The following is a 16,902-nucleotide window of genomic DNA, read 5'->3' as shown; positions in this document are numbered from 1 at the left end:
TCTTCCATTGTTCTAGTAATTCTGCTGAAGTTTAAAAATCCTTCAGAACTCTTCCATTGTTCTTGAAATTCCACTGAAGTTTAAAAATGCTTCGGAACTCTTCCATTGTTCTCGGAATTCCGCTGAAGTTTAGAAATGCTTCGGAACTCTTCCATTGTTCTCGGAATTCCGCTGACGTTTAAAAATGCTTCTGAACTCTTCCATTGTTCCCAGAATTCTGCTGAAGTTTAAAAATGCTTTGGAACTTTTCCATTGTTCTTTCAATTCCGCTGAAGTTTGAAAATGGTTCGGAACTCTTCCATTGTTCCCGGAATTCCGCTGAAGTTTAGAAATGCTTCGGAACTCTTCCATTGTTTTCGGAATTCCACTGAAGTTTAAAAATACTCTGGAACTTTTCCATTGTTATCGGAATTCCGCTGAAGTTTAAAAATGCTTTGGAACATTTCCATTGTTCTCGGAATTCCGCTGAAGTTTAAAAATGCTTCGGAACTCTTCCATTGTTCTAGGAATTCTGCTGAAGTTTAAAAATCCTTCAGAACTCTTCGATTGTTCTCGGAATTCCACTGAAGTTTAAAAATGCTTCGGAACTCTTCCATTGTTCTCGGAATTCCGCTGAAATTTAAAAATGATTCGGAACTCTTCTATTGTTCTCGGAATTGCGCTGACGTTTAAAAATGCTTCTGAACTCTTCCACTGTTCTCGGAATGCTGCTGAAGTTTAAAAATGCTTTGGAACTCTTCTATTGTTCTCAGAATTCCGACGACATTTAAACATGCTTCGGAACTCTTCCATTGTTCTCGGAATTCTGATAAAGTTTAATAATGCTTCGGAACTCTTCCATTGTTATCGAAAATTCCGCTGAAGTTTAAAAATGCTTCAGAACTCTTCTATTGTTCTTGGAATTCCTCTGAAGTTTAAAAATGCTTCGGAACTCTTCCATTGTTCTGGGAATTCTGCTGAAGTTTAAAAATGCTTCGGAACTCTTCCATTGTTATAGGCATTCCACTGACGTTTAAAAATGCTTTGGAACTCTTCCATTGTTTTCGGAATTCTGCTGAAGTTTAAAAATGCTTCGGAACTCTTCCATTGTTCTTGGAATTCTGCTGAAGTTTAAAAGTGCTTTGGAACTCTTCCATTGTTCTCGCAATTCTGCTGAAGTTTAAAAATGCTTCGGAACTCTTCCATTGTTCCCGGAATTCCGCTGAAGTTTAAAAATACTTCGGAACTCTTCCATTGTTATTGGAATTCTGCTGAAGTTTAAAAATGTTTCGGAACTCTTCCATTGTTCTCTGAATTCTGCTGAAGTTTAAAAATGCATCAGAACCCTTCCATTGTTCTAGGAATTCCACTGAAGTTTAAAAATTATTCGGAACTCTTCCATTGTTCTTGGAATTCTGCTGAAGTTTAAAAATGCTTCGGAACTCTTCAATTGTTATCGGAATTCCGCTGACATTTAAACATGCTTCGGAACTCTTCCATTGTTCTGGGAATTCTGCTAAAGTTTAGTAATGCTTCGGAACTCTTCCCTTGTTATAGAAAATTCTGCTGAAGTTTAAAAAGGCTTCAGAACTCTTCCATTGTTCTCGGAATTCCTCTGAAGTTTAAAAATGCTTCGGAACACTTCCATTGTTCTGGGAATTCTGCTGAAGTTTAATAATGCTTCGGAATTCTTCCATTGTGATTGGAATTCCGCTGACGTTTAAAAATGCTTCGGAACTCTTCCATTTTTTTCGGAATTCTGCTGAAGTTTAAAAATGCTTCGGAACTCTTACATTGTTCTCGGAATTCTGCTGAAGTTTAAAAGTGCTTCGGAACTCTTCCATTGTTCTCGCAATTCTGCTGAAGTTTAAAAATGCTTCGGAACCCTTCCATTGTTACCGGAATTCCGCTGAAGTTTAAAACTGCTTCGGAAAACTTCCATTGTTCTCAGAATTCCGCTGAAGTTTAAAAATACTTCGGAACTCTTCCATTGTTCTGGGAATTCTGCTAAAGTTTAATAATGCTTCGGATCTCTTCCATTGTTATCGAAAATTCCGCTAAAGTTTAAAAATGCTTCGGAACTCTTCCATTGTTCTCGCAATTCCGCTGAAGTTTAAAAATGCTTCAGAACTCTTCCATTGTTCCTGGAATTCCGCTGAAGTTTATCAGTGCTTCGGAACTCTTCCATTGTTCTCGGAATTCTGCTGAAGTTTAAAAATACTTCGGAACATTTCCAGTGTTCTCGGAATTCCGCTGAAGTTTAAAAGTGCTTCGGAACTCTTCCATTGTTCTAGTAATTCTGGTGAAGTTTAAAAATCCTTCAGAACTCTTCCATTGTTCTCGGAATTCCACTGAAGTTTAAAAATGCTTCGGTACTCTTCCATTCTTCTCGAAATTCTGCTGAAGTTTAAAAATGCTTCGGAACTCTTCCATTGTTCTCGGAATTCCGCTAAAGTTTAAAAATGCTTCGGAACTCTTCCATTGTTCTAGTAATTCTGCTGAAGTTTAAAAATCCTTCAGAACTCTTCCATTGTTCTCGGAATTCCACTGAAGTTTAAAAATGCTTCGGAACTCTTCCATTGTTCTAGGAATTCTACTGAAGTTTAAAAATCCTTCAGAACTCTTCCATTGTTCTTGGAATTCCGCTGACGTTTAAAAATGCTTCTGAACTCTTCCATTGTTCTCGGAATTCTGGTGATGTTTAAAAATGCTTCGGACCTCTTCCATTGTTCTCGGAATTCCGCTGACATTTAAAAATGCTTCTGAACTCTTCCATTGTTCTCGGATTTCTGCTGAAGTTTAAAAATGCTTTGGAACATTTCCATTGTTCCTGGAATTCCGCTGAAGTTTAAAAATGCTTCGGAACTCTTCCATTGTTCTCTGAATTCTGCTGAAGTTTAAAAATGCATCAGAACCCTTCCATTGTTCTCAGAATTCCACTGAAGTTTAAAAATTATTCGGAACTCTTCCATTGCTATCGAAAATTCTGCTGAAGTTTAAAAAGGCTTCGGAACTCTTCCATTGTTCTAGTAATTCTGCTGAAGTTTAAAAATGCTTCAGAACTCTTCCATTGTTCTCGGAATTCCACTGAAGTTTAAAAATGCTTCGGAACTCTTCCATTGTTCTCGGAATTCCGCTGACGTTTAAAAATGCTTCTGAACTCTTCCATAGTTCTCAGAATTCTGCTGAAGTTTAAAAATGCTTTGGAACTTTTCCATTGTTCTCGCAATTCCGCTGAAGTTTAAAACTGCTTCGGAAAACTTCTATTGTTCTCAGAATTCTGCTGAATTTTAAAAATGCTTCGGAACTCTTCCATTGTTATCGAAAATTCCGCTGAAGTTTAAAAATGCTTCGGAACTCTTCAATTGTTATCGAATTTCCGCTGACATTTAAACATGCTTCGGAACTCTTCCATTGTTCTGGGAATTCTGCTAAAGTTTAATAATGCTTCGGAACTCTTCCATTGTTATCGAAAATTCTGCTGAAGTTTAAAAAGGCTTCAGAACTCTTCCATTGTTCTCGGAATTCCTCTGAAGTTTAAAAATGCTTCGGAACACTTCCATTGTTCTGGGAATTCTGCTGAAGTTTAATAATGCTTCGGAACTCTTCCATTGTTCTTGCAATTCTGCTGAAGTTTAAAAATGCTTCGGAACCCTGCCATTGTTACCGGAATTCCGCTGAAGTTTAAAAATGCTTTGGAACTCTTCGATTGTTCTCGGAATTCCGCTGAAGTTTAAAAATGCTTCGGAACTCTTCCATTGTTCTAGGAATTCTACTGAAGTTTAAAAATCCTTCAGAACTCTTCCATTGTTCTCGGAATTCCACTGAAGTTTAAAAATGCTTCGGAACTCTTTGATTGTTCTCGGAATTCCGCTGAAGTTTAAAAATTATTCGGAACTCTTCCATTGTTCTCGGAATTCCGCTGACGTTTAAAATGCTTCTGAACTCTTCCATTGTTCTCGGAATTCTGGTGATGTTTAAAAATGCTTCGGACCTCTTCCATTGTTCTCGGAATTCCGCTGACATTTAAAAATGCTTCGGTACTCTTCCATTGTTCTCGGATTTCTGCTGAAGTTTAAAAATGCTTTGGAATATTTCCATTGTTCTTGGAATTCCGCTGAAGTTTAATAATGCTTCGGAACTCTTCCATTGTTATTGGAATTCCGCTGACGTTTAAAAATACTTCGGAACTCTTCCATTGTTTTCGGAATTCTGCTGAAGTTTAAAAATGCTTCGGAACTCTTACATTGTTCTCGGAATTCTGCTGAAGTTTAAAAGTGCTTCGGAACTCTTCCATTGTTCTCGCAATTCTGCTGAAGTTTAAAAATGCTTCGGAACCCTTCCATTGTTACCGGAATTCCGCTGAAGTTTAAAACTGCTTCGGAAAACTTCCATTGTTCTCAGAATTCCGCTGAAGTTTAAAAATTCTTCGGAACTCTTCCATTGTTCTCGGAATTCCGCTGAAGTTTAGAAATGCTTCGGAACTCTTCCATTGTTCTCAGAATTCTGCTGAAGTTTAAAAATGCTTCGGAACTCTTCCATTGTTATCGAAAATTCCGCTGAAGTTTAAAAATGCTTCAGAACTCTTCTATTGTTCTTGGAATTCCTCTGAAGTTTAAAAATGCTTCGGAACTCTTCCATTGTTTTCGGAATTCTGCTGAAGTTTAAAAATGCTTCTGAACTCTTCCATTGTTTCCGGAATTCTGCTGAAGTTTAAACATGCTTCGGAGCTCTTCCATTGTCCTCGGAATTCTACTGAAGTTTAAAATTGCTTCGGAACTTTTCCATTGTTCTCGCAAGTCCGCTGAAGTTTAAAAATGCTTCGGAACTCTTCCATTGTTCCCGGAATTCCGCTGAAGCTTGAAAATGCTTCGGAACTCTTCAATTGTTATCAGAATTCCGCTGACATTTAAAAATGCTTCGGAACTCTTCCATTGTTCTGGGAATTCTGCTAAAGTTTAATAATGCTTCGGATCTCTTCCATTGTTATCGAAAATTCCGCTAAAGTTTAAAAATGCTACGGAACTCTTCCATTGTTCTTGCAATTCCGCTGAAGTTTAAAAATGCTTCAGAACTCTTCCATTGTTCCCGGAATTCCGCTGAAGTTTAACAATGCTTCGGAACTCTTCCATTGTTCTCGGAATTCTGCTGAAGTTTAAAAATACTTCGGAACATTTCCAGTGTTCTCGGAATTCCGCTGAAGTTTAAAAGTGCTTCGGAACTCTTCCATTGTTCTAGTAATTCTGGTGAAGTTTAAAAATCCTTCAGAACTCTTCCATTGTTCTCGGAATTCCGCTGACGTTTAAAAATGCTTCTGAACTCTTCCATAGTTCTCAGAATTCTGCTGAAGTTTAAAAATGCTTTGGAACTTTTCCATTGTTCTTGCAATTCCGCTGAAGTTTAAAAATGCTTCAAAACTCTTCCATTGTTCCCGGAATTCCGCTGAAGTTTAAAAATGCTTCGGACATCTTCCATTGTTTTCGGAATTCCGATGACATTTAAACATGCTTTGGAACTCTTCCATTGTTCTCGGAATTCTGATAAAGTTTAATAATGCTTCGGAACTCTTACATTGTTATCGAAAATTCCGCTGAAGTTTAAAAATGCTTCAGAACTCTTCTATTGTTCTTGGAATTCCTCTGAAGTTTAAAAATGCTTCGGAACTCTTCCATTGTTCTGGGAATTCTGCTAAAGTTTAATAATGCTTCGGATCTCTTCCATTGTTCTCGGAATTCCGCTGAAGTTTAAAAATGCTTCAGAACTCTTCCATTGTTCTAGTAATTCTGCTGAAGTTTAAAAATCCTTCAGAACTCTTCCATTGTTCTTGAAATTCCACTGAAGTTTAAAAATGCTTCGGAACTCTTCCATTGTTCTCGGAATTCCGCTGAAGTTTAGAAATGCTTCGGAACTCTTCCATTGTTCTCGGAATTCCGCTGACGTTTAAAAATGCTTCTGAACTCTTCCATTGTTCCCAGAATTCTGCTGAAGTTTAAAAATGCTTTGGAACTTTTCCATTGTTCTTTCAATTCCGCTGAAGTTTGAAAATGGTTCGGAACTCTTCCATTGTTCCCGGAATTCCGCTGAAGTTTAGAAATGCTTCGGAACTCTTCCATTGTTTTCGGAATTCCACTGAAGTTTAAAAATACTCTGGAACTTTTCCATTGTTATCGGAATTCCGCTGAAGTTTAAAAATGCTTTGGAACATTTCCATTGTTCTCGGAATTCCGCTGAAGTTTAAAAATGCTTCGGAACTCTTCCATTGTTCTAGGAATTCTGCTGAAGTTTAAAAATCCTTCAGAACTCTTCGATTGTTCTCGGAATTCCACTGAAGTTTAAAAATGCTTCGGAACTCTTCCATTGTTCTCGGAATTCCGCTGAAATTTAAAAATGATTCGGAACTCTTCTATTGTTCTCGGAATTGCGCTGACGTTTAAAAATGCTTCTGAACTCTTCCACTGTTCTCGGAATGCTGCTGAAGTTTAAAAATGCTTTGGAACTCTTCTATTGTTCTCAGAATTCCGACGACATTTAAACATGCTTCGGAACTCTTCCATTGTTCTCGGAATTCTGATAAAGTTTAATAATGCTTCGGAACTCTTCCATTGTTATCGAAAATTCCGCTGAAGTTTAAAAATGCTTCAGAACTCTTCTATTGTTCTTGGAATTCCTCTGAAGTTTAAAAATGCTTCGGAACTCTTCCATTGTTCTGGGAATTCTGCTGAAGTTTAAAAATGCTTCGGAACTCTTCCATTGTTATAGGCATTCCACTGACGTTTAAAAATGCTTTGGAACTCTTCCATTGTTTTCGGAATTCTGCTGAAGTTTAAAAATGCTTCGGAACTCTTCCATTGTTCTTGGAATTCTGCTGAAGTTTAAAAGTGCTTTGGAACTCTTCCATTGTTCTCGCAATTCTGCTGAAGTTTAAAAATGCTTCGGAACTCTTCCATTGTTCCCGGAATTCCGCTGAAGTTTAAAAATACTTTGGAACTCTTCCATTGTTATTGGAATTCTGCTGAAGTTTAAAAATGTTTCGGAACTCTTCCATTGTTCTCTGAATTCTGCTGAAGTTTAAAAATGCATCAGAACCCTTCCATTGTTCTAGGAATTCCACTGAAGTTTAAAAATTATTCGGAACTCTTCCATTGTTCTTGGAATTCTGCTGAAGTTTAAAAATGCTTCGGAACTCTTCAATTGTTATCGGAATTCCGCTGACATTTAAACATGCTTCGGAACTCTTCCATTGTTCTGGGAATTCTGCTAAAGTTTAGTAATGCTTCGGAACTCTTCCCTTGTTATAGAAAATTCTGCTGAAGTTTAAAAAAGCTTCAGAACTCTTCCATTGTTCTCGGAATTCCTCTGAAGTTTAAAAATGCTTCGGAACACTTCCATTGTTCTGGGAATTCTGCTGAAGTTTAATAATGCTTCGGAATTCTTCCATTGTGATTGGAATTCCGCTGACGTTTAAAAATGCTTCGGAACTCTTCCATTTTTTTCGGAATTCTGCTGAAGTTTAAAAATGCTTCGGAACTCTTACATTGTTCTCGGAATTCTGCTGAAGTTTAAAAGTGCTTTGGAACTCTTCCATTGTTCTCGCAATTCTGCTGAAGTTTAAAAATGCTTCGGAACCCTTCCATTGTTACCGGAATTCCGCTGAAGTTTAAAACTGCTTCGGAAAACTTCCATTGTTCTCAGAATTCCGCTGAAGTTTAAAAATACTTCGGAACTCTTCCATTGTTCTGGGAATTCTGCTAAAGTTTAATAATGCTTCGGATCTCTTCCATTGTTATCGAAAATTCCGCTAAAGTTTAAAAATGCTTCGGAACTCTTCCATTGTTCTCGCAATTCCGCTGAAGTTTAAAAATGCTTCAGAACTCTTCCATTGTTCCCGGAATTCCGCTGAAGTTTAACAGTGCTTCGGAACTCTTCCATTGTTCTCGGAATTCTGCTGAAGTTTAAAAATACTTCGGAACATTTCCAGTGTTCTCGGAATTCCGCTGAAGTTTAAAAGTGCTTCGGAACTCTTCCATTGTTCTAGTAATTCTGGTGAACTTTAAAAATCCTTCAGAACTCTTCCATTGTTCTCGGAATTCCACTGAAGTTTAAAAATGCTTCGGTACTCTTCCATTCTTCTCGAAATTCTGCTGAAGTTTAAAAATGCTTCGGAACTCTTCCATTGTTCTCGGAATTCCGCTAAAGTTTAAAAATGCTTCGGAACTCTTCCATTGTTCTAGTAATTCTGCTGAAGTTTAAAAATCCTTCAGAACTCTTCCATTGTTCTCGGAATTCCACTGAAGTTTAAAAATGCTTCGGAACTCTTCCATTGTTCTAGGAATTCTATTGAAGTTTAAAAATCCTTCAGAACTCTTCCATTGTTCTTGGAATTCCGCTAACGTTTAAAAATGCTTCTGAACTCTTCCATTGTTCTCGGAATTCTGGTGATGTTTAAAAATGCTTCGGACCTCTTCCATTGTTCTCGGAATTCCGCTGACATTTAAAAATGCTTCTGAACTCTTCCATTGTTCTCGGATTTCTGCTGAAGTTTAAAAATGCTTTGGAACATTTCCATTGTTCCTGGAATTCCGCTGAAGTTTAAAAATGCTTCGGAACTCTTCCATTGTTCTCTGAATTCTGCTGAAGTTTAAAAATGCATCAGAACCCTTCCATTGTTCTCAGAATTCCACTGAAGTTTAAAAATTATTCGGAACTCTTCCATTGCTATCGAAAATTCTGCTGAAGTTTAAAAAGGCTTCGGAACTCTTCCATTGTTCTAGTAATTCTGCTGAAGTTTAAAAATGCTTCAGAACTCTTCCATTGTTCTCGGAATTCCACTGAAGTTTAAAAATGCTTCGGAACTCTTCCATTGTTCTCGGAATTCCGCTGACGTTTAAAAATGCTTCTGAACTCTTCCATAGTTCTCAGAATTCTGCTGAAGTTTAAAAATGCTTTGGAACTTTTCCATTGTTCTCGCAATTCCGCTGAAGTTTAAAACTGCTTCGGAAAACTTCCATTGTTCTCAGAATTCTGCTGAAGTTTAAAAATGCTTCGGAACTCTTCCATTGTTATCGAAAATTCCGCTGAAGTTTAAAAATGCTTCAGAACTCTTCTATTGTTCTTGGAATTCCTCTGAAGTTTAAAAATGCTTCGGAACTCTTCCATCGTTTTCGGAATTCTGCTGAAGTTTAAAAATGCTTCTGAACTCTTCCATTGTTTCCGGAATTCTGCTGAAGTTTAAACATGCTTCGGAGCTCTTCCATTGTCCTCGGAATTCTACTGAAGTTTAAATTTGCTTCGGAACTTTTCCATTGTTCTCGCAATTCCGCTGAAGTTTAAAAATGCTTCGGAACTCTTCCATTGTTATTGAAATTCTGCTGAAGTTTAAAAATGCTTCGGAACTCTTCCATTGTTCTCGGAATTCTATTGAAGTTTAAAAATGCTTCAGAAATCTTCCATTGTTTTCGGAATTCTGCTGAAGTTTAAAAAGGGTTCAGAACTCTTCCATTGTTCTCGGAATTCCTCTGAAGTTTAAAAATGCTTCGGAACACTTCCATTGTTCTGGGAATTCTGCTGAAGTTTAATAATGCTTCGGATCTCTTCCATTGTTATTGGAATTCCGCTGACGTTTAAAAATGCTTCGGAACTCTTCCATTGTTATTGGAATTCTGCTGAAGTTTAAAAATGCTTCGTAACTCTTCCATTATTTCCGGAATTCTGCTGAAGTGTAAAAATGCTTCGGAGCTCTTCCATTGTCCTCGGAATTCTGCTGAAGTTTAAAAATACTTCGGAACATTTCCATTGTTCTCGGAATTCCGCTGAAGTTTAAAAATGCCTCAGAAATCTTCCATTGTTCTAGTAATTCTGCTGAAGTTTAAAAATCCTTCAGAACTCTTCCATTGTTCTTGAAATTCCACTGAAGTTTAAAAATGCTTCAGAACTCTTCCATTGTTCTCGGAATTCCGCTGAAGTTTAGAAATGCTTCGGAACTCTTCCATTGTTCTTGGAATTCTGCTGAAGTTTAAAAATGCTTCGGAACTCTTCAATTGTTATCGGAATTCCGCTGACATTTAAACATGCTTCGGAACTCTTCCATTGTTCTGGGAATTCTGCTAAAGTTTAGTAATGCTTCGGAACTCTTCCCTTGTTATAGAAAATTCTGCTGAAGTTTAAAAAAGCTTCAGAACTCTTCCATTGTTCTCGGAATTCCTCTGAAGTTTAAAAATGCTTCGGAACACTTCCATTGTTCTGGGAATTCTGCTGAAGTTTAATAATGCTTCGGAATTCTTCCATTGTGATTGGAATTCCGCTGACGTTTAAAAATGCTTCGGAACTCTTCCATTTTTTTCGGAATTCTGCTGAAGTTTAAAAATGCTTCGGAACTCTTACATTGTTCTCGGAATTCTGCTGAAGTTTAAAAGTGCTTTGGAACTCTTCCATTGTTCTCGCAATTCTGCTGAAGTTTAAAAATGCTTCGGAACCCTTCCATTGTTACCGGAATTCCGCTGAAGTTTAAAACTGCTTCGGAAAACTTCCATTGTTCTCAGATTTCCGCTGAAGTTTAAAAATACTTCGGAACTCTTCCATTGTTCTGGGAATTCTGCTAAAGTTTAATAATGCTTCGGATCTCTTCCATTGTTATCGAAAATTCCGCTAAAGTTTAAAAATGCTTCGGAACTCTTCCATTGTTCTCGCAATTCCGCTGAAGTTTAAAAATGCTTCAGAACTCTTCCATTGTTCCCGGAATTCCGCTGAAGTTTAACAGTGCTTCGGAACTCTTCCATTGTTCTCGGAATTCTGCTGAAGTTTAAAAATACTTCGGAACATTTCCAGTGTTCTCGGAATTCCGCTGAAGTTTAAAAGTGCTTCGGAACTCTTCCATTGTTCTAGTAATTCTGGTGAACTTTAAAAATCCTTCAGAACTCTTCCATTGTTCTCGGAATTCCACTGAAGTTTAAAAATGCTTCGGTACTCTTTCATTCTTCTCGAAATTCTGCTGAAGTTTAAAAATGCTTCGGAACTCTTCCATTTTTCTCGGAATTCCGCTAAAGTTTAAAAATGCTTCGGAACTCTTCCATTGTTCTAGTAATTCTGCTGAAGTTTAAAAATCCTTCAGAACTCTTCCATTGTTCTCGGAATTCCACTGAAGTTTAAAAATGCTTCGGAACTCTTCCATTGTTCTAGGAATTCTATTGAAGTTTAAAAATCCTTCAGAACTCTTCCATTGTTCTTGGAATTCCGCTAACGTTTAAAAATGCTTCTGAACTCTTCCATTGTTCTCGGAATTCTGGTGATGTTTAAAAATGCTTCGGACCTCTTCCATTGTTCTCGGAATTCCGCTGACATTTAAAAATGCTTCTGAACTCTTCCATTGTTCTCGGATTTCTGCTGAAGTTTAAAAATGCTTTGGAACATTTCCATTGTTCCTGGAATTCCGCTGAAGTTTAAAAATGCTTCGGAACTCTTCCATTGTTCTCTGAATTCTGCTGAAGTTTAAAAATGCATCAGAACCCTTCCATTGTTCTCAGAATTCCACTGAAGTTTAAAAATTATTCGGAACTCTTCCATTGCTATCGAAAATTCTGCTGAAGTTTAAAAAGGCTTCGGAACTCTTCCATTGTTCTAGTAATTCTGCTGAAGTTTAAAAATGCTTCAGAACTCTTCCATTGTTCTCGGAATTCCACTGAAGTTTAAAAATGCTTCGGAACTCTTCCATTGTTCTCGGAATTCCGCTGACGTTTAAAAATGCTTCTGAACTCTTCCATAGTTCTCAGAATTCTGCTGAAGTTTAAAAATGCTTTGGAACTTTTCCATTGTTCTCGCAATTCCGCTGAAGTTTAAAACTGCTTCGGAAAACTTCCATTGTTCTCAGAATTCTGCTGAAGTTTAAAAATGCTTCGGAACTCTTCCATTGTTATCGAAAATTCCGCTGAAGTTTAAAAATGCTTCAGAACTCTTCTATTGTTCTTGGAATTCCTCTGAAGTTTAAAAATGCTTCGGAACTCTTCCATCGTTTTCGGAATTCTGCTGAAGTTTAAAAATGCTTCTGAACTCTTCCATTGTTTCCGGAATTCTGCTGAAGTTTAAACATGCTTCGGAGCTCTTCCATTGTCCTCGGAATTCTACTGAAGTTTAAATTTGCTTCGGAACTTTTCCATTGTTCTCGCAATTCCGCTGAAGTTTAAAAATGCTTCGGAACTCTTCCATTGTTATTGAAATTCTGCTGAAGTTTAAAAATGCTTCGGAACTCTTCCATTGTTCTCGGAATTCTATTGAAGTTTAAAAATGCTTCAGAAATCTTCCATTGTTTTCGGAATTCTGCTGAAGTTTAAAAAGGGTTCAGAACTCTTCCATTGTTCTCGGAATTCCTCTGAAGTTTAAAAATGCTTCGGAACACTTCCATTGTTCTGGGAATTCTGCTGAAGTTTAATAATGCTTCGGATCTCTTCCATTGTTATTGGAATTCCGCTGACGTTTAAAAATGCTTCGGAACTCTTCCATTGTTATTGGAATTCTGCTGAAGTTTAAAAATGCTTCGTAACTCTTCCATTATTTCCGGAATTCTGCTGAAGTGTAAAAATGCTTCGGAGCTCTTCCATTGTCCTCGGAATTCTGCTGAAGTTTAAAAATACTTCGGAACATTTCCATTGTTCTCGGAATTCCGCTGAAGTTTAAAAATGCCTCAGAAATCTTCCATTGTTCTAGTAATTCTGCTGAAGTTTAAAAATCCTTCAGAACTCTTCCATTGTTCTTGAAATTCCACTGAAGTTTAAAAATGCTTCAGAACTCTTCCATTGTTCTCGGAATTCCGCTGAAGTTTAGAAATGCTTCGGAACTCTTCCATTGTTCTCGGAATTCCTCTGACGTTTAAAAATGCTTCTGAACTCTTCCATTGTTCTCAGAATTCTGCTGAAGTTTAAAAATGCTTTGGAACTTTTCCATTGTTCTTTCAATTCCGCTGAAGTTTAAAAATGCTTCGGAACTCTTCCATTCTTCTCGGAATTCTGATAAAGTTTAATAATGCTTCGGAACTCTTCCATTGTTATCGAAAATTCCGCTGAAGTTTAAAAATGCTTCAGAACTCTTCTATTGTTCTTGGAATTCCTCTGAAGTTTAAAAATGCTTCGGAACTCTTCCATTGTTCTGGGAATTCTGCTGAAGTTTAAAAATGCTTTGGAACTCTTCCATTGTTATTGGCATTCCACTGACGTTTAAAAATGCTTTGGAACTCTTCCATTGTTTTCGTAATTCTGCTGAAGTTTAAAAATGCTTCGGAACTCTTCTATTGTTATCGAAAATTCCGCTGAAGTTTAAAAATGCTTCAGAACTCTTCTAATGTTCTTGGAATTCCTCTGAAGTTTAAAAATGCTTCGGAACTCTTCCATTGTTCTGGGAATTCTGCTGAAGTTTAAAAATGCTTCGGAACTCTTTCATTGTTATAGGCATTCCACTGACGTTTAAAAATGCTTTGGAACTCTTCCATTGTTTTCGGAATTCTGCTGAAGTTTAAAAATGCTTCGGAACTCTTCCATTGTTCTTGGAATTCTGCTGAAGTTTAAAAGTGCTTTGGAACTCTTCCATTGTTCTCGCTATTCTGCTGAAGTTTAAAAATGCTTCGGAACTCTTCCATTGTTCCCGGAATTCCGCTGAAGTTTAAAAATACTTCGGAACTCTTCCATTGTTATTGGAATTCTGTTGAAGTTTAAAAATGTTTCGGAACTCTTCCATTGTGCTCTGAATTCTGCTGAAGTTTAAAAATGCATCAGAACTCTTCCATTGTTCTAGTAATTCCACTGAAGTTTAAAAATTATTCGGAACTCTTTCAATGTTCCCGGAATTCCGCTGAAGTTTAAAACTGCCTCGGAAAACTTCCATTGTTCTCAGAATTCCGCTGAAGTTTAAAAATACTTCGGAACTCTTCCATTGTTATTGGAATTCTGCTGAAGTTTAAAAATGCTTCGGAACTCTTCCATTGTTCTCGGAATTCTATTGAAGTTTAAAAATGCTTCAGAAATCTTCCATTGTTTTCGGAATTCTGCTGAAGTTTAAAAATACTTCGGAACTCTTCCATTGTTATTGGAATTCTGCTGAAGTTTAAAAATGCTTCGGAACTCTTCCATTGTTCTCTGAATTCTGCTGAAGTTTAAAAATGCATCAGAACCCTTACATTGTTCTCGGAATTCCACTGAAGTTGAAAAATTATTCGGAACTCTTCCATTGTTCTTGGAATTCCGCTGAAGTTTAAAAATGCTTCGGAACTCTTCAATTGTTATCGGAATTCCGCTGACATTTAAACATGCTTCGGAACTCTTCCATTTTTCTGGGAATTCTGCTAAAGTTTAATAATGCTTCGGAACTCTTCCATTGTTATCGAAAATTCTGCTGAAGTTTAAAAAGGCTTCAGAACTCTTCCATTGTTCTCGGAATTCCTCTGAAGTTTAAAACTGCTTCGGAAAACTTCCATTGTTCTCAGAATTCCGCTGAAGTTTAAAAATACTTCGGAACTCTTCCATTGTTATTGGAATTCTGCTGAAGTTTAAAAATGTTTCGGAACTCTTCCATTGTTCTCGGAATTCTATTGAAGTTTAAAAATGCTTCAGAAATCTTCCATTGTTTTCGGAATTCTGCTGAAGTTTAAAAATGCTTCGGAACTCTTACATTGTTCTCGGTATTCTGCTGAAGTTTAAAAGTGCTTCGGAACTCTTCCATTGTTCTCGCAATTCTGCTGAAGTTTAAAAATGCTTCGGAACCCTTCCATTGTTACCGGAATTCCGCTGAAGTTTAAAACTGCTTCGGAAAACTTCCATTGTTCTCAGAATTCCGCTGAAGTTTAAAAATACTTCGGAACTCTTCCATTGTTATTGGAATTCTGCTGAAGTTTAAAAATGATTCAGAGCTCTTCCATTGTTCTCGGAATTCTATTGAAGTTTAAAAATGCTTCAGAAAACTTCCATTGTTCTTGTAATTCTGCTGAAGTTTAAAAATCCTTCAGAACTCTTCCATTATTCTCGGAATTCCATTGAAGTTTAAAAATGCTTCGGAACTCTTCCATTGTTCTCGGAATTCCGCTGAAGTTTAGAAATGCTTCGGAACTCTTCCATTGTTCTCGTAATTCCGCTGACGTTTAAAAATGCTTCTGAACTCTTCCATTGTTCTCAGAATTCTGCTGAAGTTTAAAAATGCTTTGGAACTTTTCCATTGTTCTTTCAATTCCGCTGAAGTTTAAAAATGCTTCGGAACTCTTCCATTGTTCCCGGAATTCCGCTGAAGTTTATAAATGCTTCGGAACTCTTCCATTGTTTTCGGAATTCCACTGAAGTTTAAAAATACTCTGGAACTTTTCCATTGTTATCGGAATTCCGCTGAAGTTTAAAAATGCTTTGGAACATTTCCATTGTTCTCGGAATTCCGCTGAAGTTTAAAAATGCTTCGGAACTCTTCCATTGTTCTAGGAATTCTGCTGAAGTTTAAAAATCCTTCAGAACTCTTCCATTGTTCTCGGAATTCCACTGAAGTTTAAAAATGCTTCGGAACTCTTCCATTGTTCTCGGAATTCCGCTGAAATTTAAAAATGATTCGGAACTCTTCCATTGTTCTCGGAATTGCGCTGACGTTTAAAAATGCTTCTGAACTCTTCCACTGTTCTCGGAATGCTGCTGAAGTTTAAAAATGCTTTGGAACTCTTCTATTGTTCTCGGAATTCCGACGACATTTAAACATGCTTCGGAACTCTTCCATTGTTCTCGGAATTCTGATAAAGTTTAATCATGCTTCGGAACTCTTCCATTGTTATCGAAAATTCCGCTGAAGTTTAAAAATGCTTCAGAACTCTTCTTTTGTTCTTGGAATTCCTCTGAAGTTTAAAAATGCTTCGGAACTCTTCCATTGTTATCGAAAATTCTGCTGAAGTTTAAAAAGGCTTCAGAACTCTTCCATTGTTCTCGGAATTCCTCTGAAGTTTAAAAATGCTTCGGAACACTTCCATTGTTCTGGGAATTCTGCTGAAGTTTAAAAATGCTTCGGAACTCTTCCATTGTTTTCGGAATTCTGCTGAAGTTTAAAAATGCTTCGGAACCCTTCCATTGCTACCGGAATTCCGCTGAAGTTTAAAACTGATTCGGAAAACTTCCATTGTTCTCAGAATTCCGCTGAAGTTTAAAAATATTTCGGAACTCTTCCATTGTTATTGGAATTCTGCTGAAGTTTAAAAATGCTTCGGAACTCTTCCATTGTTCTCGGAATTCTATTGAAGTTTAAAAATGCTTCAGAAATCTTCCATTGTTTTCGGAATTCTGCTGAAGTTTAAAAATGCTTCGGAACTCTTACATTGTTCTCGTATTCTGCTGAAGTTTAAAAGTGCTTCGGAACTCTTCCATTGTTCTCGCAATTCTGCTGAAGTTTAAAAATGCTTCGGAACCCTTCCATTGTTACCGGAATTCCGCTGAAGATTAAAACTGCTTCGGAAAACTTCCATTGTTCTCAGAATTCCGCTGAAGTTTAAAAATACTTCGGAACTCTTCCATTGTTATTGGAATTCTGCTGAAGTTTAAAAATGCTTCGGAGCTCTTCCATTGTTCTCGGAATTCTATTGAAGTTTAAAAATGCTTCGGAAATCTTCCATTGCTCTTGGAATTCCGCTGAAGTTTAAAAATGATTCGGAACTCTTCCATTGTTCTCGGAATTCCGCTGACGTTTAAAAATGCTTCTGAACTCTTCCATTGTTCTCGGAATGCTGCTGAAGTTTAAAAATGCTTTGGAGCTCTTCAATTGTTCTCGGAATTCGGATGACATTTAAACATGCTTCGGAACTCTTCCATTGTTCTTGGAATTCTGCTAAAGTTTAATAATGCTTCGGAACTCTTCCATTGTTATCGAAAATTCCGCTGAAGTTTAAAAATGCTTCAGAACTCTTCTATTTTTCTTGGAATTCCT

This window comes from Phyllobates terribilis, unplaced genomic scaffold, assembly GCF_046119375.1.
Source record: "Phyllobates terribilis strain yellow unplaced genomic scaffold, ASM4611937v1 Scaffold_238__1_contigs__length_3037890, whole genome shotgun sequence".
Classification (NCBI taxonomy): domain Eukaryota; kingdom Metazoa; phylum Chordata; class Amphibia; order Anura; family Dendrobatidae; genus Phyllobates; species Phyllobates terribilis.
The sequence above is the reverse complement of the archived record's forward strand: the minus strand, read 5'-3'. Positions refer to the sequence as shown.